The sequence below is a fragment of the Thermobia domestica genome, chromosome 13 (genome assembly GCF_964235325.1).
Source record: "Thermobia domestica chromosome 13, izTheDome1.hap1.1, whole genome shotgun sequence".
Classification (NCBI taxonomy): Eukaryota; Metazoa; Arthropoda; class Insecta; order Zygentoma; family Lepismatidae; genus Thermobia; species Thermobia domestica.
In genome coordinates, this window is record NC_137466.1 from 68,562,760 (window position 1) to 68,590,161 (window position 27,402).

Sequence of the window (27,402 nt, forward strand, 5' to 3'; positions counted from 1 at the left end):
TTTTAATCTTTTCTTTTTCGTTTCTTATAACTTTCCTAGAGATTAAATTAAACAACATTAGAGTTAAATATTTGGATTTAACGATTTTTTTAAATACCTTTCGGTAACAAGAATAAATTTTAGTTCATTGGTAATATATGAATTTAGAGACTTTTGTAATGTTGCTATTTTCAAACCCATAAAAGTTATTAAATTACTTTGGTAAGTGATTCCTCTATCGTCTATCTGAAATAATATGAAGTATGTACAAATCGAGGCAGTGAAGTTAATAGCAGAAAAATTACCACAAATAGTGAAAGCTTCACAAAGTACACAAAGCCTACAACGAGATACTTTGTATCGTTTAATAATTACCTGTACCTTGGGCAGAAAGTGCTCATACTCAAGCAATATACTTGATGTAATGTTAATTTAAAATAACAGAAGAAGAATGTTTTTAATATATGTAAAGAAATATACATTATTGTATAATTCGTTGCTATGTAGTTGTTTATAGATACTGAATCAACATGTATGTTTGCAAGACAGTTTGAGTGAAAATACGTTAAAAGAGTATCAACTAATAAACCATTTAATACCGATCATCGACTTGTAATTTCGATAGAAAAGGTGAGAATAATAGTGTATACAATTATTGAAGACATTTTTATGTGTAAACAATTATTACCACTCAAGATTTACTTATATCATTAGCCGAACCAGGTTGACGACTACCTTTGGTGAGTCGTTGTAAAATTTTTGGTGCCGAAACCCGGGAACTTTGTAAAGTCTTATCCTGAAGTATAAAGTAAGGGTGAATTTACTTCTGTAATAAGGTTCATGACTACGAACTTTACTATACTTCGAAGTGGTAAAATAATCACAAGAAAAATGATGATCGGTGAGGCAATGGAGAAAGAAACTGGTGACAGTGGTAACGAAGAACAAAATCCAGCTCCTGTTGTACCCGAAATGTTATCGTTAGAAGACAAAATCTTAATGGCTTTACAGAGACAAGAACAACGATTGGAACAAAGTTTAGCCCAGATGTCGGAAAATTTAAAGCAGACTTCCAGTAAACAGTATGAGGAATTAAAACAGACGATGGAGCGGAAATCCGAAGATTCCAGTAAACAGTACGAGGAATTAAGTAAACGATTGGAGCAGACATCCGAAGAAACGAAACAATCTATTATCCAGGCGGTGAGTGACATTACATCACAGTTCGATGAAAAGCTAAGAAGAGTATCTGAAGATTGCCAGGATAATTACAACCATACAATTCAAGAAGTCAACTGTGTAAAAAGGATTTGGAAGTAATAGAATCTTCTATACGGCAACAAAAGATTCAGGTCACGGATAATTCTACCAAAATACGTGCGAATACTCAGTTGATATCTGTATTACAAGAGGAAATCAGGATGCTACAGATTAAGGACAACGCATACCACAACAACATGGTTAATGATCATTTGGAGTTCCCTTGTTCACAGGAGATGACCTCGCATTCACCCGTAGCAGATCAATGTGGACCTCACATTATCTCATCTTCTAGTAATCCATCCGATGAGGACATTATTTTGGAAGAAATTCATCCAAGGAATACAGATGGACGTAAAAGAGATGGTGGAACTACACATCATGCAGTAGGTAGGAATTGTCACTCAACACGAACACGGAAAGGTGAAAGAAAGGTAAAGTTAAGTGTAAAGATGAGTGAAATACGTGCTATGAGTAAGTTCAGTGGTAAATGTAACGAAAATGCTACCTCTTTCCTAGAAAAATTTCAGGATGAGTGCAATATAATGTGTATAGATAAATCGCAATATATGAAACTAATCCCTCATTTATTACTCCCACCATGTTCTTTATGGTTTAAAGCAGTACGAGATCACGTCAATACATATGATGAATTTAAAGCTGCGCTGATTGCAAATTACGAAAATGACATTTTGCTTGCAAACAGAGATGCCACGATTAGAAATCAAACTTTCAATCCTCGTTTGCACAAATCTGTTGTTGATTTTGTTGTAAATACATATAACGAATTAAAAGTCGTAAATCCGTTGCAATCGGAATCTAGAGTAATTGCATCAATTCGAAATTTGCTACCGTTTAAACTACAACAGATCCTGTTTTCTACCCAGTGTATGAGTTTTAATCACTTATTAATGATTGTACAATGTTATGAAACTCAATACCACGCTCAGAATCATCAAGCAGGAGTAGGCAAAATTAAAAACAATTCAGATCACTTTGTACCTGTTCGTAATCTAAATATCCGTAATGCGAACGATACGGAACACAATCTAAATCGAGTGAATTTAAGCAATCCGAACGAGCAAAATAGGCAAAGATATGTTGGGAATCCACCTAACCTAATTAATCGTGGCAATCCTTATGTTAGACCATATAACCAAAATAGATTCAAAAATAAACGAAATACATGGCGAAATTCTAGAAATGTTATAAATCCTATGTATAGACATAATCGTAGTTCAAGAAATGTCACTTTGTATCAAAATCAAAGTCATGACACGATTCATGTACAGAATAACAATGTGAGACCTAATCACGATTGTGCAGTACAATGTACTTTATTAGAATCATATGCAAGTACGAATGTAAACTGACTGCAGTTGATGAAGTAAGAGTTAAACCCATATCAGCTATAGATTCTCATGAACATTTATCTGATTTTTATTCAATTTAATTTTCTTTAATTCTCATTAACCAATGATAATTTTCAAATGATTTTAATTCTCTCTTGTTAATGTGAAGAATTATAATTCGATTCATAATTGATTAAAAGCAAAGGTTATTTATATTATATGGATTTGTGTTGAGAATTTGTTGACAAAGATTATGTTAAGAATAAGGTTCATTCTATTAAGCCATTTATCCGACGACTGTCTTTATGCGCTACTTTATATATTACCCGAATAAGATTCTTCTATATTCTGATGCCTTATGGATACAATGTATATTTTAAAACATCATCTAACGTAGTTATCATATAATGCGCCCTGGAAAGATCAAATATTATTTTTCTTAACATCACCGTTTTAATAATGATTGAAAATGCTAATCATTGTGATTTATGTTTTTAAAAGGTAATTTGCCTCTTACGATTTTGACTGCGCACCCTTCAGTAATTATATTATTAAGCGACGACGCTTATTAATTATAATAGTATAATTGATTGATTGATTGATTGAGTTTTACGTCCCGTTCAGCAGCGAGGCTATATGAGACGTGGACCTACTGATTAACGTGGAATCCGAACCACATGAGCTCCCGCCGGGAATCGAATATAATAGTATAATTATAATAGTAGTAATTATATTATTAAGCGAAAGATTTATTATAAATGTATTTATATATATGAAGCTTAATGAAGATATATATATATATACGAGGGGCGATCAAAATGTAAAGGACATAAGTAATGTAACATCATTATTGTAAACGGACCAGTGGTTCTTAAATATAAAAGCTAAGCTCGCTTGTAACTTTTATATTCAGTCCCATCGTCGGGCGACATTTTTATACAACGAGATACTTTGTATCGTTTAATAATTATCTGTACCTTGGGCAGAAAGTGCTCATACTCAAGCAATATACTTGATGTAATGTTAATTTAAAATAACAGAAGAAGAATGTTTTTAATATATGTAAAGAAATATACATTATTGTATAATTCGTTGCTATGTAGTTGTTTATAGATACTGAATCAACATGTATGTTTGCAAGACAGTTTGAGTGAAAATACGTTAAAAGAGTATCAACTAATAAACCATTTAATACCGATCATCGACTTGTAATTTCGATAGAAAAGGTGAGAATAATAGTGTATATAATTATTGAAGATATTTTTATGTGTAAACAATTATTACCACTCAAGATTTACTTATATCATTAGCCGAACCAGGTTGACGACTACCTTTGGTGAGTCGTTGTAAGCCAATACAGTTTGTCTTATGATAGGATAACAAAAGTAAACGGGCTGATTAATTATTTTTCCAAGTGTGAACCATTGACTTTCTTGAATGTTTGTAGGGAAATTTAGGCCATGTACGAGTAAATGTAAAGACTTGAATTTTACAGTCAAAAGATAACTACGTTGATACTGAAACGAAAAACGTTGTTCAGTTGATTTTGAGTTTAACGTCCCTTTCAGCAGCGAGACTACATAAGACGTGACCTACTGATTAACGAGAAATCCGAACCTCATGAAGTCCTGCCGGGAATCGAACCTGCGTCTCTCATGCCAAAGGCGCTTACGTTAACCGCTTAGCAACGAAGGAGCTCTGAAACGAAAAACGTTAAAGCTCAGGAGATTACCATAGATAAGGATGTAAGAGGTAAATAGTCTAAATGATTACGGAACGTAAAAAACAATTCCTAACACTGGGAAGGAAGAAAAAGGTTTTCTTTGATGAATCTGATTATGGTAGCGATGGAGCATTTGAAACACTTCCAGAAGAAACTAAAGAAGAGTAATTTAAAATATTTGATTTGATGTCACTGGAGGACACACGTTAGGATGTTCCTGGATATTGATTCTTTTTTTTCACAATAGACTGGTTTAGAAGCTAGTGGAGGCAAACTACAAGATTTAATTTCATTCATCCCGTTCTTTGGCAATACTTTTTTAAAATTTCCCTTCTAGAATTTCAAGTACAGGATTGAATTTTCAAATCGTTCAATAATAATAATAATAATAATAATAATAATAATAATAATAATAATAATAATAATAATAATAATAATAATAATAATAATAATAATAATCTTACCAACTTACATTTATTTCCCGGATAACTTCTGCAAAAAAAAATGTAGTGCAGTATCATTATAATGATGTTTGTTCTTAATGAGACCACAATTCTTATTCAGTAGATACTTCGTGTTTGTTTAATACTTAATTTAAACCCTCTTTTTTTGCAACATTCGTAACATGTAACTGCGAATATACAGCAGTTTATTCTGTGAATAGCTTGTGCCCTCCCCTTTCCCCCTTGCTTGCTCCTTACGCTCGCTGTCAGGTTGGGAACCACAGGATAACGAACTCCGATTTAGAAAGCCAGTAATAGTGCCGTTGCTAGCCGATGACCTGACCACGCATCTCTTAGTTGAACGACTCGCCATAACCATTTATTTAGGGATGAGGTATACTGTGTGTATTTCATTCTTTATCCTGAAGAACACATGCGCATGAACCTTAAATTAACATATTTAATTTAATTTCATAGTACTACTGTTATAGTAGTTTTCCTTATAAAATAACATTTCTATCTAAGTAATAATGGGAAAATACATATCCTATTACCTATGAACAAATGCAATTCATAAGGTCAATTAAGTGAGTTTATGTGGAAAGCAGTCGAATTAAATAACAAAGTGCATCATTAAATGTATTGCATTGTGAATGACCGTGATTGTAGTATCTTTCAACATTAGATATCCTATCAATTTCACATTTTAAATTTGTATTCTTTTTCCTGAAATTTCGGGATCTCAATTGAATTTAATTCAATGTCAATTCCATTATTTCATTATTACATAAGCACACCAATCTATTCGTAGAATTACGTAAATCTTTTTTATTACTATTGTACATGTGTTATAATCCGAGTTAAGGCAATGTTTAGAAATCATACATTAGGGCTACTCCTGATTGGTTGGTTTGGAGTTTAGTGTCCTGTTCAGTACCGATGCTATATGAGTTGTGGACCTATAGCTTAACTTTGGATCCGGAATACATGAGCTCCCACTAAGAATCGAAACCGGATCTCTCGCGAGAAAGAGGAAGTTCGAGGTCTATTCATCTTTAGGTCAGAAGTGACATTAATTTTCTTGTTGATATGATCGCGTAACTAACCGTTTCTAAGAGCGGGTTATAAACTATACACAATCCGAAAGTTCCAAGGGTCAGGAGAAGTGTACTAATTACATCTACGTCTTTGTACGTGTTTTAACTAATAATGTTTTGATAAATTTAATACACGTAGCATCAATAAATTTAGAATATATAGATATGAAAAACAGTCTCATGTATTACAGAAAACTAACTTCAATTTTCTTTTATTGTTTATAAAAAAAAATAATTCTCTGAAGCTACAATAAAAAAAAAAAAAGCTAGAGTTGACCATAAAGCCCTCACTCAACTGGATGAGGCGTGATCAGTACATGGCTATCAACGCTAATATTTTCTAGAGTAAGCCCTTTCGTGGCTAAATGGTGAGCGTACTCACCTTTGTCATGGGAGACCTGGGTTCGATCGATTCCCGACAGAAGCTCATATGATTTGGATTCCACTCTAATCAGTAGGTCCACGTCTTACATAGCCTCGGTGCTGAATGAGACGTTAAACTCAAAATCAACTCAACTCATTTTCTAGAGCATGTTACGTCTCACATAGCCTCGCTGCTGAATGGGACGATAAACTCAAAAACAACTCAACTCATTTTCTAGAGCATGTTAACTGTTAATTCCGACAGTTTTCTCAATGCTTTACGATACAAGAGCAACATTATAATATGTCTCATATTCGGTATATCATACGCATCAAAAAGCGTTCACTCTAACTACTGTGCTATCTGTTCTACATAATATGACTTAATTTACAAAATGAACATCTACAGTACTTTAAAAGAAAAGAAAAGAAGAAACTCATATACCTTACCTTTAAGAATATTTATTAGGAAAATCATTATTTCCGAGGCTGGCCGTTCATAGTAAAACGTGTAACGTATATGTATATATGTGCACTTTACTTTGTTTCTGTGTTCAATTCCCGCTTGATAGTGTTGCCGAGGAGACGAGATGAGACTGAAAATAACGTTTTCTCGGGTTCTCGAAGAATTCTTTCTCATCTTGTCTCGTTCTGTAAATTTAGCCTAAGAACAAATTTTGTGCCCGTTTTATCCCCTTAATTTCAGCTAGAGGTGATCGGAATCGCCACGAGAGTTTCAAGAAGGGTGTAATATAACAAAACATAAACCATATCTATTATTGAAGTATGTTCTGTAACGATTTGCATATCTTTAAACCATGAAAAAATGAGTCGCCTAGTATCAAAAACCGCCCAAAAAATTTTTTTCTTACCGAAATTGAGTTATATATTGCTTGTTATATGTTTGATCTAAAGGAATTCCATGGAAACATAATTTTATTTAAAAGCTTAATATTTCATAATAATAATTTTTTAAAAATGGTTTAAATATGGGACTTTATACGCGTGTATATTTCTATGGAGCTTATACTGCACGTTTTGCGAGATTACTCGAAACTAAGCGAAATGGATCTGGCTCATTTTGATATTAGGCGCCTCAAATACTCTTAAATGTCTTCGTATAATCAATTTATCAGCCTACAGTTTTTATACTATGAATCATATAAAACTAAGACAGTGTTCGAGATCAAAGATGGGCAAACTAATTAATGTTACTTACTAGACTCGTGAAATTTTTCATCTCGTCTCGAATTTGAGCATGTTTCCCGTCTCGTTTTTGAGACGAGAAATTTTACGTCTTGTAAGCAATACTGCTGCTGGGAATACCAGCCCGGTATGAAAACCAGAGTAATAAGCAACATATACCATCTTGTTTAGCCTCGGTGGTGAAAATGAACGTTCTACCATAACTCCAATTAGCCAAAGAAAATTTGTGGCTAATTTCTTGGAAAGAAGTTATGAATCAGGATGGGAATAAGAGTTCTTATAAATTTTTATTGTCAATATGTATTTGATTTTAATACGGAATATCACATGCATTATTTTCTCTTCTTGTTTAATTGGAAAGTGAAAGAGCATGGTCCCTACATAGAAAGCATGCTATCCTTGATTTCACAGTCACTACTATTTTTGGCAAGTATATTATATTAGTAAACAAAATAAAATAAATAATATGTAAGAATACACTGCAGTTCTATTTATTAAATGTGATTGTATTTAATTACTGCAATGTAACTTGATTATAAATTAATTTTAAATTTTACAAAATGTTCTTTCAACACCAGTGCACTAATCATGTAACCATTGATTGCACATTACGCACTCATCAATGTTTAACCTCTTGCATATTAAGCATAAACCACTTGTAGAATAATACCTTTCTGAAACTCCTGTATTCAAAATAGTACATTTTTACTTTACGTAATGCAGTAATTCTCTGACTTACGACCGCTCGCATTTACGACCGATTGTAAATGTTAGGTTAGATTAGGTACATATACTTATTATTATCAACGGTCTATAATATTAATAAGAGAAATAACATAACTGCTTCTGTAAGAATCAATGAACGTAAGAAATTCGTGGAGTTCAATGTAAGAAATTCGTGAGAGTTCGTACGATGAAATTTTGTACGAATTTTGATTCAGTGCAACCGCAGCCGAAATCGATGGAAGACGATAGTCAAAATGGTATTTCATACTGTACCTGGTACTTCATACAGTAGGCATTTTACATAGATAGTAGGGTACCACCTGGCCGACTTACCATAAAATTAACTAACTACAGTACACTCATAGCCACAGTCGGTCATAAGACATTGACTAGTTGTATGTCAAAGTTTTAAATTTTTTTTTGTAGCAATAGTAAAATCAATAGGTAATACACATATAACAATTTCACATTATTCCTGTCACAGTACTTAAGTAATGAAAGGTTCTAATCCTCATAAAATCAATTAAAAGCAAATACACGTATAAATCGTTGTCTGTCATTTTTTAATATAGTGTGCGTGTATTTTGTTTAAGATTTGAGAATTGTTGTTATAACATGAGGTTGAAATCAGACGAATATATTCTACTCTTTAAATATTCCTTATTTTTCCACAAAAGTATTCGATTTCGATGAAACATAATGTGAGATTTCTTTAAGGCTAACTAATGGAGCATCCATGAAACATGAGTTTCTTTTCAGGCTAATAGAACCTATTGTTAAGAATTGAAATAATTAAATCATAAGAGGTAGAGATACCTACGAGACAAAAGGTGAAGCCATCTCGTCTCGAAAATTATATAGTATAGTGAGAGTGATGTCCCAGTCCAGAAAGTGTACACTCATGTCCAAAATGATTGCTTCATATCTATAACTGTATTCTTGTAAGAATATCATCTGATAATGATTTTGCAGGGTACTTTTAACACTGATACTATGCGCATAATCGGGAAATGTATATTTGTGGAAAATTTCATAGCAAAAGAATTATGAATACGAAAATTAGAATGAGTAAAACAAAATGTTGCTAACTGAACAAGAAAGTTTTGTTTTCGTTTTATTGTTCTTTATTTACTGCTCTTTTGACATGAAATGTGCCACACACATGTCTTTGGCAACTATACACATACTAACGTTATAAGAAATACCGGGCGAATTCGTTATCAAATTATATTCCTACAACAAGACATTTATAGACAATAATTTTGGACACGAGTGTACCTGTTTCTATTTGAAGAGTTCGTCTCATTTAGTTGATTAACTCTAGTGTTGTGCCTTAACTTTTCAGAAAAAGCGTTATCTCTTATCAGGTTATGAATCGGATTGTATTGTCTCTTATCACGATATACTGAAAAAGTATTGTCTCTTATTAGAACATAGTCAGAAAGTGTTGACTCTTATCTGAATATACTCAGAAAAGTGTTATCTCTTATCAGGATATAACTCTAAAAGTGTTATCTCCTAACATAGTGCAATATACTCACTGTGATTTGTCGTACAGGATATAACTCAGTGTTGTAAATTGACTTATCAGGATGTAAATAAAGGGCAAAAATACTTTCTTGTCTCCTGAGGAAGGGAGTAAACTCACAGCAAGAATTTAGAACTTGCTTGTTTTGTGCACGGTACCATTAACGTAAGTAGATAGTATTTGTTTTGTGGCCTTTAAACATAGTACCTTTGAAATTCAAGGATTACAGCGTACAGTATCGTATAAAGAGAAAAGAATTGAATGAAAGTGAAATTTGTAGTTTTATGTCCCACAGGTATGCCCTGTAGGCTAAAGGAGACAGATGATTAAAGATGCCGAATATTTTCGCAATCTTTGATTCTTGACTTATTGATTTTAATGGGAAATTATTTTTGTGCTTTCTTTGAGATGAACTGGAATTCTTATGATAATATTTAAAATAATAATAATAATAATTTTCCAGAAGTAAGAGATATGAAAATAAATTTGAAGGAAAGCTAAGTAAAATCAAATCATTGAAATTTCGGTTGATTATTTATTTTTCTAAGAAAAAGTAACTCCATATAAAGAGCCTAACACACTAAAAATAATACAAAATTTACCATTTTTCTTTTGACTGTTTTTCATAAGTGAAGGAGATAATAAAATGCAACTTACCACAATTATAGATAATGTTATTCTACAACAGAAAATGCGAACCTATAGAATTTTCAGTGTTGCTATCCATAGAAATTACAGTTTTGCCAAAATAACACTTCCCACACAATCTAAGTTAAGGCAGCGACTAGAAGAACGAACTCAACTGAATTTGATTACGTATCATGTTGTCTTGGTACCATGCTAACTACTTTGAAAATAACATTATTATTTAATTTTAATTACTGTATGTTAAAACTACTTTATTTATTACAAACTAAGTACAACTATTGTTTAAAAAGTAGTTAACAGAATTCAAAAATAACATGATACGTAATTAAATGCTGTTGAGTTTGTTCCTCTAGTCGCTGCCTTAACTTAGATTTTTGGGAAAATGTTATTGTGGCAACACTGTAATTTCTATGGATGGAAATATTGAACATTCTTTAGGTTCATATTTTCTGTTGTAGAATAACATTATCTACGATTGTGGTAAGTTGCATTTCATTATCTCCTTTCACTTATGAAAAACAATCAAAAGAAAAAGGGTAAATTTTGTATTATTTTAGTATGCCATGCTACAAAGATGATGCGGGCATTGAAACCGTTAGTGAAAGTGAACGTTTATGAAAGAATTGGTGGAATGCAAATGTGAGAGAAAAATTATGAATCCCAAGAAAATCTCTGGACCCAATGTTGTCCACCGGAAACTCACAAATCAGAGATTTCTCGCACACCAGAAGTGAACGCAGTACCACTAAGCCATCATGCATTTTGGTAAGACAAAGAGAGATAACAAAATACTACAAGACAAGCATTTCTTATACGTATAGTTATTTTCTTCAGCATAGAAATATAATGTGAGATTCATAAGGCAAAAGTAAGAATTATAAATAAAAAAAAAAATGTTAACATTCGAACATTGAAATCTCTGAAGATCGTAATTACTAGTGTTCACATTCTTATACTCAACACTTACTAACACATAGCCTCAACAAATCTCTAATTATCTGTTTCATTTTCGTGGGAAAACACGATAAACACCCTTTCCATTCTTACTTTCTTTAAAAAACAAAAGGTTATAGTCATTGCTATGCAAATTTTTATTTTTTTCATTTTCTAAATACGTGATTTGAATAAACTGTATATGCATGTATGTGTATGTGAATTTAATTTCTGAGGAACTGCGGACATGCAAATTCATCCGTGACAATTTTTTGGTACAATAATACTAAATACAAAGTTATACGTATAATATTATTCTCTTGCAAACCTGACATGTCGATGAATATTTTTACAATTTCTTTTTCTTTTTATTTCTTTGTCATTTATACAGAACATTTTTAATAATGAGAGACTTAATACTGGTTGTCTTTCATTTGTATTTGCCGTGATTCATTTATTATAGTTATTTTTTTTTACTTAATTATTTTTTTAAAAGTCTGCTTATTCATTATCTAATAAATATTATACATTAAATTAAAATAAGTGATGGTTATGGTTTGCTACGTAAAATGGTTTTATTTTCTTTGTTGTTAAGCCAATTATGAAAATAATGCAGTTTCCATGTATAAACTGAGGCCGCGGTGGCTCAGTGGTAGAGTGTTCACCTCTGGTGCTTGGGGTTCCGGGTTCGATCCTAGCCCCCGCCAAGTGAACTTTCTGCTGGACAAGCAACGTGTGTGTGGGTTTTCTCGGGGTTCTCCCGTTTCCTCCCACTTTCTTCATTCCACCATTTCATTCATTACTCATCATCACCGTCTCCTTTAGCCTAGTTGGCATAACCGTGGGACGTAAAACACAAATATTTCATTTTTTTCCATGTACAAACAATGTATCTTTCTAGTAAAATTATTTCTTTTTACTAGCAAATAACCTATCAGTCTTTCATTATTAAATTATAATCTTGATTTATAATGCACTTGATGTCAAAATAAAGGATGTTTGAACTGTTATTTTATGCGTTATTTTATTTTAATGTTGACAATATTTACGTATCACACTTGGATTTAGTTTATTATCATCATTATGGATACACGTTTGACAGGTTTTCCAATATTCGTTTAGTACTATCTTATTCATAAGAAAAAGCTATAGTATCTTGAAGGTGGGATGATGTCCGTGTTTTGGCCACTTATGAGAAATTTGCCAACCAACATTTTGTTATTGCTCACAGAAGTTTAATTTTTGGTCGGTAGATGTATGTAATAGTTCTGCGTCTCTGTGTTAATTTGTTTCCCCTGAATCTTGCCTTTTACGCATATGGCATGGGCTCAAATTTTTAGCACAGCCTCAAATATGTTTACAACTTTTTCTTGAAAACTATTGGAGGGATTCGTTTAATTTTTATACCACGCTTACCAAGACTAGCTGTTAATGCTACCGAACCAGGATTAGTTTTCTAGATTACATACAAACCTAATAATTATTTAAAAAAAAAATTCGAAGAATATTATTAATGTGATTTTTTTTATATTCAGCAAACAGTGATTGATAGAAATAAAGGAACTATGCTATAATTCTAGTTCAGTAAATAGAGGTACATATGAGTAAGATTTGTGTAAAATTTGGCTACTTTAGCATTAATAGTTTGTGAGAAAATGGTACATGAATGTCCTAAACTGCAATTTTGAGAAATTAAAAGTTTAAAATTTACAATAGATTTTTATCAATAACGAGGATCACAACATTCAGAAAGCGCCGTAACCATATTCTTCATCTTTGGCCGTGTCTTCTTCAACCTTTCTATATCTTCTTTTCCTCATTCTTGATTCCTAGGTAAGCTTCAAGATTGCCAACTTAGATTTCGCTATACGCTTTCTGTCCATGTCTCACAGTAGTTTGGAGGTGTACTTACAGCTTGAAATTAGCATCTTTACTTCACGGCCTCTATTAAAACACAGAAGCAGCATAATACACTGCAATTTGTACGATTTTTGACCCCTTAAACGTAGTTTTTGAGCATCGTTGCCACATCAGTAGATTGAAACTTTCATTGGGGTTCTGTGTTTTCCCATGCAAATATTTTTTCCAAAAGAGCGGGATCCGCAAGAGCTCTGTAGATAGGTTTGATAGCATCCATCACTGCAGCACGCAATGAATGCTTATGTTCATGACGTTCTTTAGTTGCTTGAGATCTGTTATACTCACACCAAAATTTTCTCCTTTGGGACCAAGCATATGCGTTGATTTCTCGTCAGTTGAATATTCATGAAAGTAAGTTGCCCACACTGTTTTCTTAGGTGCATTTCGCCAGCCCCCCCACCTTGGAGTTTCGAAAAAAAAACTATGCCAATCGTTTGTGCTACGTTTGTGCCGGAATGTACCGCAAAAATTTTCGTTTGTACCACTTCCGGTACGAAGTTATAAGGGTTTTAAAGTGGGGGGGCTGGGGAAACGGCAGCCCCCCCACCTTGGAATTTCGAAACGAAACCTATGCCAATCGTTTGTGCTACGTTTGTGCCGGAATGTACCGCAAAAATTTTCGTTTGTACCACTTCCGGTACGAAGTTATAAGGGTTTTAAAGTGGGGGGGCTGGGGAAACGGCAGCCCCCCCACCTAGGAATTTCAAAACAAAACCTATGCCAATCGTTTGTGCTACGTTTGTGCCGGAATGTACCACAAAAATTTTCGTTTGTACCACTTCCGGTACGAAGTTATAAGGGTTTTAAAGTGGGGGGGCTGGAGAAACGGCAGCCTCCAAACTTCGAATTTCGAGACAAAACCTATGCCAATCGTTCGTGCTACGTTTGTGCCGGAATGTACCGCAAAAATTTTCGTTTGTACCACTTCCGGTACGAAATTATAAGTCATTTAAAGTGGGGGGCTGGAGAAACGGCAGACTCCAAACTTGGAATTTCAAAACAAAACTTATGCCAATCGTTTGTGCTACGTCTGTGCCGGAATGTACCGCAAAAATTTTCGTTTGTACCACTTCCGGTACGAAGTTATAAGGGTTTTAAAGTGGGGGGGCTGGAGAAACGGCAGCCTCCAAACTTCGAATTTCGAAACAAAACCTATGGCAATCGTATGTGCTACGTTTGTGCCGGAATGTACCGCAAAAATTTTCGTTTGTACCACTTCCGGTACGAAATTATAAGTCATTTAAAGTGGGGGGCTGGAGAAACGGCAGCCTCCAAACTTGGAATTTCAAAACAAAACCTATGCCAATCGTATGTGCTACGTTTGTGCCGGAATGTAACGCAAAAATTTTCGTTTGTACCACTTCCGGTACGAAGTTATAAGGGTTTTAAAGTGGGAACTGGGGAAACGGAAGCCTCCACCCTTGGAATTTCGAAACAACAACTATGCCAATCGTTTGTGCTACGTTTGTGCCGGAATGTACCGCAAAAATTTTTGTTTGTACCACTTCCGGTACGAAGTTATAAGGATTTTAAAGTGGGGGGCTGGGGAAACGGCAGCCCCCACTTAGGAATTTCAAAACAAAACCTATGCCAATCGTTTGTGCTACACTTATGCCGGAATGTACCGCAAAAGTTTTCGTTTGTACCACTTCCGGTACGAAGTTATAAGGGTTTTAAAGTGGGGGCTGGAGAAACGGCAGCCTCCAAACTTGGAATTTCGAAACAAACCCTATGTCAATCGTTTGTGCTACGTTTGTGCCGGAATGTACCGCAAAAATTTTCGTTTGTACCACTTCCGGTACGAAGTTATAAGGGTTTTAAAGTGAGGGGGCTGAAGAAACGGAAGCCTCCAAACTTGGAATTTCGAAACAAAAACAATGCCAATCGTTTGTGCTACGTTTGTGCCGGAATGTACCGCAAAAATTTTCGTTTGTACCACTTCCGGTACGAAATTATAAGTCATTTAAAGTGGGGGGCTGGAGAAACGGCAGCCTCCAAACTTGGAATTTCAAAACAAAACCTATGCCAATCGTTTGTGCTACGTCTGTGCCGGAATGTACCGCAAAAATTTTCGTTTGTACCACTTCCGGTACGAAGTTATAAGGGTTTTAAAGTGGGGGGCTGGAGAAACGGCAGCCTCCAAACTTCGAATTTCGAAACAAAAACTATGCCAATCGTTTGTGCTACGTTTGTGCCGGAATGTACCGCAAAAATTTTCGTTTGTACCACTTCCGGTACGAAATTATAAGTCATTTAAAGTGGAGGGCTGGAGAAACGGCAGACTCCAAACTTGGAATTTCAAAACAAAACCTATGCCAATCGTTTGTGCTACGTTTGTGCCGGAATGTACCGCAAAAATTTTCGTTTGTACCACTTCCGGTACGAAGTTATAAGGGTTTTAAAGTGGGGGGACTGGAGAAACGGAAGCCTCCAACCTTGGAATTTTGAAACAAAAACTATGCCAATCGTTTGTGCTACGTTTGTGCCGGAATGTACCGCAAAAATTTTCGTTTGTACCACTTGCGGTACGAAGTTATAAGGGTTTTAAAGTGGGAAGCTGGAAAAACGGCAGTCCGCCACCTAGGAATTTCAAAACTAAACCTATGTCAATCGTTTGTGCTACACTTGTGCCGGAATGTACCGCAAAAATTTTCGTTTGTACCACTTCCGGTACGAAGTTATAAGGGTTTCAAAGTGGGGGGCTGGAGAAAGGGCAGCCTCCAAACTTGGAATTTCAAAACAAAACCTATGCCAATCGTTTGTGCTACGTTTGTGTTGGAATGTACCGCAAAAATTTTTGTTTGGACCACTTCCGGTACGAAGTTATAAGGGTTTTAAAGTGGGGAGCTGGAAAAACGGCAGTCCGCCACCTAGGAATTTCAAAACTAAACCTATGTCAATCGTTTGTGCTACACTTGTGCCGGAATGTACCGCAAAAATTTTCGTTTGTACCACTTCCGGTACGAAGTTATAAGGGTTTTAAAGTGGGGTGGGGGCTGGAGAAACGGCAGCCTCCAAACTTCGAATTTCGAAACAAAACCTATGCCAATCGTTTGTGCTACGTTTGTGCCTGAATGTACTGCAAAAATTTTCGTTTGTACCACTTCCAGTACGTAGTTATAAGGGTTTTAAAGTGGGGGGGGGGGCTGGAGAAACGGCAGCCTCCAACTTTGGAATTTCGATACAAAACCTATGCCAATCGTTTGTGCTACGTTTGTGCCGCAATGTACCGCAAAAATTTTCGTTTGTTCCACTTCCGGTACGAAGTTATATGAGTTTTCAAGAGGGGCTGTGGTAACGGCAACCCTGCACCCAGTAATTTCGAAATGAAACCTATGCCCACTCTTTGCACTACTTTTGAACAGGAACGTTTCGCTAAACTCTTTTCTGTACCACTTCCGGTACAAAGATTCGAGAGTTTCAAAGTACGGGGCTACCGTTTTCATACCCCCTCTGAATTTCGAAACGAGACCTATGCAAATCGTTTAACAACATTTGTGTCGGAATGTATCGCAAACATTTTTGATTGTATCACTTCCAGTACAAAAGTATGACAGTTTTAACTAGGGGGCTGCCGTTTCCAGAACCCCCCATCTTGGAATTTCGAGATAAGACTATGTCAATCTTTTGTGGTACGTTTTTACCGGAATGTACCGCAAAAAAAAAAAAAAAAAAAAAAAATACGTGCCTGAAGTTGGCCCCCCACCTCTTCCAAATTACACCAAACGTTGCACATCGTTAATGCATCGTTAGTGCACGTCAGTGCATTTAGAACTAACGTGAGTGCTATCAGCGTTTACGAGATATTGAAGATTTTGGTGGGGGACCAACTTCATATGAAGTTAGCCCCCCACCCATCTTTATGCAGACAGATTTTCACTAAACATAGCGCATCGTTAGTGCACTTAAACACACTAAGCACTACCGTAAGTGCTACCATATTTTGGGATTATTCAAGATTTTCGGTGGGGGGCCAACTTCAGAAATATTAAATTCTATACAAATAGAGGTAGAAACATGGGGTTGACGGTAATCGTTAGTGCATCGTTAGTGCACTTAAAAGCACTAAGCACTAACGTTAGTGCTACCATATTTTGGGATTTATTCAAGATCTTTGGTGGGGGCCAACTTCAAAAATATCAAATTTTATACAAATAGAGGTAGAAACATGGAGTTAACGGCAATCGTTAGAGCGTGATTAGTGCACTTAAATGCACTAAGCACTAACGTTAGTGTTACCACATTTTGATATTTATTCAAAATTTTTGGTGGGGGCCATTTTCAGAAATATCAAATTCCATACAAAGTGTCAGTATTTTCAGGAATCAGTAACGAATGCACTAATTACTTTGTTAGTGCTTGAAGAGGGCGCAAATTCACGCTGACCACCAAAGATATTTTACTTGTAGCACCTACACTAATTAAGCACTAACGTTAGGGGTTGGTGCACGAAGAAGCACTAACGATGCACTAAGGATTGTACTGGAAATGATTTTTAGTGCTTTTTAATTTTGCAGAAATTTGACACAATGAAAAACTCCCCTTAAATTTCTTATCTGAGTTTCCTGAGGTGTAACTGGATATAACTACACTAATAGTGAAGCAATAACGAAAACGGCTCTAATTTTTTCGTTATCGGTTGAAGTGGGGCGCCAAGTTCATGAAAGCTTCCAAAGTTTTTTTTTTTACTTGTAGAACCTATATTAATGAAGAACTAACGTTAGGTTTTAATGCACTAAGAAACACTAATGATTTCAGTAGAAGAGGTCATTAGTGCTTTTGATTTTGGCGGAAATTTGACGCAATGAAAAATTCCACATGAATCTCTTATGGGATTTTTGTGGCATATAATTGGCCATATCTACATCAATAGTTAAGCATTAACGGAACTATGAGTGTTTTGCAGAAGCGCTAACGATACATTAACGAATGGACTTATTTTTCGTTACTGCTTGAAGTGGGAACCAAGTTCACGCTGGCCCGCAAAGGTTTCTTACTTGTAGCACCTACACTAATGAAGCACGAAACTTAGGTGTTGGTGCACTAGGAAGCACTAATATTACAAGGAAAGAAAACTTTCGTATTTATCGTGAACTTAGCCCCCACTACAAGCACTAACGAAAAAATTAGTTTTATACGTTAGTGCATTGTTAGTACTTCTAGAAGATACAAGTAGTTTCGTTAGTGTTTCACCATTAGTGTAGAAATGGCCAATTATAAGTCTCAAAACTCCCATAAGAAACACATGGGAAATTATTCATTGTATCAAATTCCCATCTCATTCAAAAGCACTAATTACCTCTGTTAGTGCAATTGTTAGTGCATCGTAATTGCTTCTTAGAGCACAAACACCTAACGTTAGTGCTTCATTAGTGTAGGTGTTACAAGTAAAAAAAAACTATGGGGAAGTCAGCGTGAATTTCGCACCGACACTTTAAGCACTAACGGAAAAAATAGTCCAATTCGTTAGTGCTTCTATAAAGCACTAACAATTTCGTTAGTGCTTCACTATTAGTGTAGTTATGGCCAATTACATATCACGAGACTCACAAGAAATTTAGGCAAATTTTTCATTGAATCAAATTTCCGCCAAATTCACAATCACTAATGATCTCTTCTAGAGCGATCGTTAGTGCATTGTTAGTGCTTTTTAGCGCATCTACACCTAAGGTTAGTGCTTCATTAGTAAATGTGCTACAATTAAAATACCTTTTGAGGCCAGAGTGAACTTAGCGCCCCCACTTCAAGCACTAACTAAAACTTAGTGCCATTCGTTAGTGCATTGGTAGTGCTTCTGGAAAACACTAACAATTTAGTTAGAACTTCAATATTAGTTTAGTTATGGCCAATTACATGTAACGAAACACATAATAAATTTATGGGAAATTTTTCATTGCGTCAAATTTCCGTCAAATTCAAGAGTACTAACGATCTATTCTAGTGCAATCGTTAGTGCATCGTTAGTGCTTCTAGAAAACACTAACAGTTTCGTTTGTCCTTCAATATTAGTGTACTTATGGACAATTAAATTTCACTAAACTCCTATAAGACATTTATTGGGAATTTTTAATTGCATCAAATTTCCGCCATATTCAAAAGCACTAATGATATCTTCTAGTGCAATTGTTAGTGGTTCTTAGTGCACCAACCCCTAACGTTAGTACTTCATTAGTGTAGGTGCTACAGGTACAATATCTTTGGAGGGCACGGGGAACTTGCGTCAACTACAAGCACTAACAAAAAATTAATGCCATTCATTAGTGTATTGTTAGTGCTTCTAGAAAGCACTAAATGTTTGTAGAAATTTGATATTTCTGAAGTTGGTCCCACCAGAAATCTTGAATAAATCCCAAAATATGGTAATGCTAACCTTAATACTTAGTGCATTTAAGTGCACTAACGATGCAATAACGATTGTCTTTAACTGCATGTTTCTACCTCTATTTGTATAGAATTTGATATTTCTGAAGTTGGCCCCCATCTAAAATCTTGAATAAATCCCAAAATATTGTAGCACTAACGTCAGTGTTTAGTATTTTAAGTGCACTAACGATGCACTAACGATTGCCGTTAACTCTATGTTCCTATCTCTATTTGTATAGAATTTGAAATTACTGAAGTTGCCCATCCCACCAAAAATCTTGAATGAATTCCAAAATATGGTAGCACCAACGATAGTGCTTAGTACGTTTAAGTGCACTAAGGATGCACTAACGTTTGCCATTAACCCCATGTTTCTATCCCTATTTGTATAGAATTTGATATTTCTGAAGTTGACCACCCCACCAAATTTACTGAATAAATCTCAAAATATAGTAGCGCTAACGTTAGTGCTTAGTGCGAATAAGTGCACTAATGATGCACTAATGATTGTTGTTAACACTATGTTTCTACCTTTATTTGTATAGAATTTGATATTTCTGAAATTGCCCCCCCCCCCACCAAAAATCTTGAATAAATCCCAAAATATGATAGCACTAACGTTAGTGCTTAGTGCTTATAAGCGCACTAACGATTTCCGTTAACTCAATGTTTCTATCTCTATTTGTATTGAATTTGATGTTTCTGAATTTTGCCCCCCACTTTAAAACCCTTATAACTTCGTACCGGAAGTGGTACAAACGAAAATTTTTGCGGTACCTTCCGGCACAAACGTAGCACAAACGATTGGCATAGGTTTTGTTTTGAAATTCCGAGGTTGGAGGCTGCCGTTTCTCTAGCCCCCCACATTAAAACCCTTATAACTTCGTACCGGAAGTGGTACAATCCGCGGCAAAAAACCTGCAACATGAGGATGTAAGTATATTGTGAAACTACGCCTAATAGCACAGGGAATGAACATAACGTCTAAGTAGAACGAATCACGCCAGCATAAACCTCGGCCTCCTCCCGTGCACACTTATTTTGGGGCAAAAGACTTCGTCATTTCACAATTAACTTATATGCTCATGTTGCAGGTTTTTTGCCGCCTATTGTACAAACGAAAATTTTTGCGGTACATTCCGGCACAAACGTAGCACAAACGATTGGCATAGAGGTTGCTTCGAAATTTCAAGGTTGGAGGCTTCCGTTTCCCCAGCCCCCCCACTTTAAAACTATTATTACTTCGTACCGGAAGTGGTACAAACGAAAATTTTTGCGGTACATTCCGGCACAAACGTAGCACAAACGATTGGCATAGGTTTTGTTTTGAAATTCTTGGGTGGGAGGCTGCCGTTTCCCCAGCCCTCCCACTTTAAAACCCTTATAACTTCGTACCGGAAGTGGTACAAACGAAAATGTTTGCGGTATATTCCGGCACAAACGTAGCAAAAACGATTGTCATAGGTTTTGTTTCGAAATTCCAAGGAAGGGGTTGCCGTTTCCGCAGCCCTCACATTAAAACTCTTATAACTTCGTACCGGAAGTGGTACAAACGAAATTTTTTGCGGTACATTCCGGCACAAACGTAGCACAAACGATTGGCATAGGTTTTGTTTCGAAATTCCAAGGTTGGAGGCTTCAGTTTCTCCAGCCCCCCAACTTATAAACCCTTATAACTTCGTACCGGAAGTGGTACAAACGAAAATTTTTGCGGTACATTCAGGCACAAACCTAGCACAAACAATTGACATAAATTTTGCTTTGAAATTCCTAGGTGGGGGGCTGCCGTTGGCCCAGCCCGCCACTTCAAAACCCTTACAACTTCGTACCGGAAGTGGTACAAACGAAAATTTTTGCGGTACATTCCGGCACAAACGTAGCAAAAACGATTGACATAGTTTTTGTTTCGAAATTCCAAGGTTGGTTGCTTTCGTTTCTCCAGCCCCTCCACTTCAAAACCCTTATAACTTCGTACCGGAAGTGGTACAAACGAAAATTTTTGCGGTACATTCCGGCACAAACGTAGCACAAACGATTGGCATAGGTTTTGTTTTGAAATTCCTAGGTGGGGGGCTGCCGTTTCCCCAGCCCCCCCACTTTAAAACCCTTATATCTTCGTACCGGAAGTGGTACAAACGAAATTTTTTGCGGTACATTCCGGCACAAACGTAGCAAAAACGATTGACATAGTTTTTGTTTCGAAATTCCAAGGTTGGTTGCTTTCGTTTCTCCAGCCCCTCCACTTCAAAACCCTTATAACTTCGTACCGGAAGTGGTACAAACGAAAATTTTTGCGGTACATTCCGGCACAAACGTAGCACAAACGATTGGCATAGGTTTCGTTTCGAAATTCCAAGGTGGGGGGGCTGCCGTTTCCCCAGCCCCCCCACTTTAAAACTATTATAACTTCGTACCGGAAGTGGTACAAACGAAAATTTTTGCGGTACATTCCGGCACAAACGTAGCACAAACGATTGGCATAGGTTTTTTTTCGAAACTCCAAGGTGGGGGGGCTGGCGAAATGCACCTGTTTTCTTCATGCCCTGAGGTTTCAAACGTCTTCCCTGATTGCTTTGCCAGAATACACCTCTAAGTTATGAATTTCTTTGGCACTAAGTTTACTAGCAAAGACTAATAAGGGAAACAAAGAACTGTGAACTCAGAACAGTAAACAACAGTAAACAAAATGATCTGCGTATTCTTTTCGGAACGACAAAGCAAAAATATATTTACTACATCATTACTGAAGATTGGGATAATCAAACAATATGGAATGAACGTCGAAACGGAAAATAGATATATTTAAGCCTGAAAATACAACGGAAGCACACAATAATTTGCATTTCTCGAAGGGAATCTGATGTCGTATGAACATGAAACTTCCTGCAATAAAACTTCAAAGGCTGTACATTCTGAAAATGATACTTTTCAAAAATCGAAAATTTTGACCACAAACACGGACATTCCCCCTTAAGGTGGATCACTAGATGTTCTCGGTGCTATGCTAAACGCTGCTTGCATTTTGCGACGTTGTCAGATAGTATCGAGTGTTTACTGATAATAATGAAAGTAATCATGGAATTCTGCTTGGATACTTACTGCTGAAATTAGTTTTCGAACCTTACCGCAATTCACAGCTAAGTTCCGCTTCTCGAACTGCAACGCTATGATCCAGGAATTTTCTTATTGTGACTACCATAGTAAACGTACAAATTTGGCAACAATGCATTATGGCGTTCTGCGCAAATTTCCTCTTAAAAGCTATTTCCTTATATATAAATTAATATTTAAATAAAATGTGAATCATAACACGAAAGACGGTCAAACAATATATCTATTTCATAATAAGATCGTTACTTTAAAATACTTTACACATACAAATAAACATTTTACGAAACGGAGCATTTCTAGTAAGATCTAACAGTAATTGCCATCTTGTGTGCTCATTGTAAAATGAATCAAATATTATATTTTATTTGTTATCTTTCTCGATATCAGACGACACAACCAAATAGCTGAAACAGCTGTTGTAGCTGAAACATAACTCTACCTTATAATATGTAACGTTTTATTGCACAGTAGTTACGGGAACGAGCTAAAATATGTACTTATTTCTGGGTAATGATTCACCTTAAAAATCATAACTTAAATTTGTGGCACTTGCTGCAAAAGGCATCTATGTTATTTTCACTAAAATATGGAAATGCTTGGTTTTCTTCTTCTTTTGTAGAAACTTAATAGTGAACAGTAAAAAATGACAAACGGGAAGCGATATAAAAGACATATCAAGGAACACGAACTGACGAACGGACAGACGAGCACCTCAAAGTCGTTGTTCTTGGTGTGGTAGGACTACGACCTTCCGATACACAGTATTATCTTCTCTACTTGGTTGTGGAAACGCCACGAGATTCTGAAATAAGAAAAAGTGGATGAAACGTGCAATAGTTTTCGGAACTATGCACAGGGTGTCTATCGGTCACGAAAGTCACGAATGTCACGAAAAAGTCACGAAATCAGAAAACGGTCATGAAAGTCACGAAAAAGTCACGAAATTTAGCATTTGGGTCACGATTTTTTTAACTGTACAAATGTAAGTACAGATTGGAAAATTTCGTTCTATAAAACGTCAAAAATCACCACCAAAAATGTCTATTGTCGGTTACAGATGCTACCAAATCGCAAGCAAAATACGTTTCTATCGCATGGATGAAAATTTGGCCTAATTTGCACCCAAATTCGCCCTTGAAAATGCTAGGAAATTTTATGATTTTGTGAAGAAAAGGTCACGAAAAAGTCACGAAATTTTATTTTGGATTTTCAGTAGACACCCTGATGGAACTTACAAAACTATTTGTTTGTACTTTAGATTTAACTCTGGTCAGATAGTGTGAGAAGAAGGTGCTATCCATGATAGTCTATGCGATCCTAAACTACTCGAATTCAAGAGTATCCAATAGTAAGTTTCGTCACTCATAACCAGATGTTTCGTTCATAACAATGTAAAATAATATCCATTATTTTATAAAGACAAAATCAGTTGAGAAAATGAATTGTAAATTATTTAAAAATGAGGTTATTCTGCACATCAAATGACGTACAGTGGAGTCCCGGTAATCCGAACAGGTCCAGCAGGATTTTTTTTTTATTTATTTATTTTTGTAGCAAAAACGAGAAGTTTTAGGAAATTGGGTGCATGTTTTCGTAGAAAACAAAGTTAACTTTCGTTAAATACAGTTTTTTTTCTTTAATACCTGTATTTATCTAGCGTCTAGCTTATCTTTAAGAGTAAGAGTTGTATGTTTACGCTTACTCGCGATAACAATCGGCTCTTGCACTGTAATACGCAGTGGGGTGTAAGCTTGTGTGGGATTTTTAATTTTATTCTCACTTTTCCACCCCATATGCATATTCACTTTACCCCCAAGTGTGGGGTGCAGTGAATAATTTACCTTGTATGATTTATTTCTTTCTGTGCACGTTACTTCAGACGCGGTATGAACCACGCTTGTATTTTTAGAATGCAAAAGGTCTGTCCTATTCATCTATAATTGTCAATCAGCCGTGCTACCATTTCTATGTAAGTTTTTTTTTTTTTTTTGCTTTTTATGCTTACTATGTTCACTTTTCCCCGAATCACTCTATAGTGGATACAGTAACTTTCATGAAAGCGAACGGATTAAAACCAAATTTAGTTATTTCATTCATCTTCTGCTTATCCTCGCGACCCCCCAGTTGAGAAACCCTGGTCTAAGAAATATATTCTATCTCAATTCTAATCTCCCTACCAAAAGCGGAAGTGGTAAAAATCTACTACCACTTCTGGTTTCGATATTAATTGAGAAAATATCACACCATAGAAAGCAAACTTCTTACTTACACGTGACACTCTTACTTCTTATCCAATAGAATAGAATATTTAAACACCCTAAAGATGAATCTTCGTCGCATTAATGAGATCTCTTAATGTCAAATAAAATGGGTATCGCTCAACGGCGGGAAAGAAACAATGTTAAAATAAAGAAGCTAAAATTAACATATTCCTACGTTGATTAATATCGGCAGAGGAAAAGAAAAACGACGTGTGTTTTTCAGACAAAGATCAATAACTATTTGTCCAAAACTCATATATATACTACCTAATAGGGTCAGTAGTGTGTAAGCAAGCACGTGTAAGTAGTAATGGAAATAATTTACAAGAAAGAAAACGGAATGCATTATATATTTCAAAAAGCAGGTGAGAGTTGTCATGTATAGCGTTTCAAACAGAACCAAAGCAAAAAGAAAAAAAAGAAAGAAAAAGAAAAAAAGAAAAAAGAAGAAGAAAAAGAAAACCGGTCTATACTACTGTATAGATGAGATGAAATCAATCAGTGTCCAATATGGCCGAACAGCAGCAACAGGTATCAACTTCAAAGAATTGTACAACTTTGTTCCGCCTTTTCGGAAGTGGAACAGTCAACAAGTTATACCTTATCCGGTACTGTTACCGTTACTGATACCAAAGTACATTTTTCATTCTTCTTATATTATAATACTTATAATCAGTTTGATCAAATATACCTAGGTATATAGTATTTACCCGCCAAGTGACAACTTTGACTTATATGTCCGGATGGAAATTATACATTTTAAGAACCATATATTCCCACTTTCTTAAGCGTCGATGTGAAAAATAACAAAGTAGAACCGCTACATATTTTCCTAAGTGATATTTTATATATCAAGGGAACATTAAGAAAGAAAAAAGAAAGAAGTCTTTTAACTAATTATATCTCTTAATTTACAAATTGGAAAGTTCTGATCAAATATTAAAACACTTATATTTACCTGCTAAAATACGCATAGTTCTTGGTATATATAACAGCAATATTAATAATAGCAACAGCAATAGCAGCAATATTATATTATTATTTAGGAGGTCTCTGTCGTTCCTGGGCCATAATCCTATGAAGCTTATGTTAAGGATTAAAACTCCCTTCTAAAAAGAGGCAGGCATTAGAAGTTTACTCCTTCTCTATAGCCAATGATGTCTATACAGGTTGTACAATATTACAATATATCGATCAATTGTTTTTCAAATATCGAACTATAGATAAAAGTATTAGTAATCAATATATCATTTGGATTTTTATATATATCCAATATCTTAATATTTTTCGATACCCAAAAATTTTATTTTATTTTCAATATTTTTCGACGTTTCATTGTTTTCCGATATTTTGATATTTGATAATATTCTATAGGGCAAAATGTCAATATTTTTTGATATTTCGGTATTTTCGATATTTCTTATTTGATATTTCGATATTATATTTACCGAAACCAGGATCATCCATTTCGTAGGTAAGGCCTTTACGAAACACACCACACCAGCTCTTCTTTATTTCTAAGTATTCAATTAAAATTAAAAAAAAAAAAAGAACATTATTTCAAATAGATAATTGCGATTGCTGAAACTTGGTTAGTCAATAGCCACACTGATAATGAATTGTTTGATAACAGGCAGAGACGGATACAGAAGGTAAAAATTGGAAGGACATCTGGAACCCAGACTATGATAAGTATATCATGAGCTTCCTATAAACTTTAAAAAATGTATAAATAATAGCTGAAATTATTTTTAACACTCAAAAACTGAAGGCTATATCCGCTACTAATAACATACGCATAACAGACATTTGATTTCTGCTAATAAAAAAAGAAGTGGTGGTGATGTACTAATGGCGATAAAAAAAACTTTGATATTCAACCACTTTCCCCGCCAAATGCTGTCTTGAATTCTATTCTTGAAAAAATTGCTGTAAATAATATTTCTTGTCTATTTATTGGCCTTGTATATATTCCACCTGGATCTAGCAGTTCTACCTGGATCCAGTGTCTATCAGAACTACATTGATTCCTTATGTACCATTTTGAAGCAAGGAAGCTATATTCTCCTAATAGGGAATTGAAAAAAGCTACACATAATCGGAGTTCATTTTGATTTTCGTAATTCTACAAGCACTTGTCGGGAAATACACATTTTTATAAATTTCTAAAACTTAAAAACTCTAAAATAATATTAAATATAAATTAGGTAGAACGTTAGATCTGGTTTTTACAAATATAAATGATATCGAAGTAACACATGAAATCAATCATTAATAACTGAAAATATTCATCACTCTGTTTTATTTATTGATTTCCCATATAGCAAGAGAAACCATACTAAAAGTGCACTTATTAAATTAGATTACAATTTACCTAAAGTCAATTTCGAGCAATAATATAGGGAAATTGACGTCTACCAATTGAGAGATGGTTGATAACAGTTCTACGGCTGACGAAGCTGTTGACACTTCCCATAAAATAATGAATA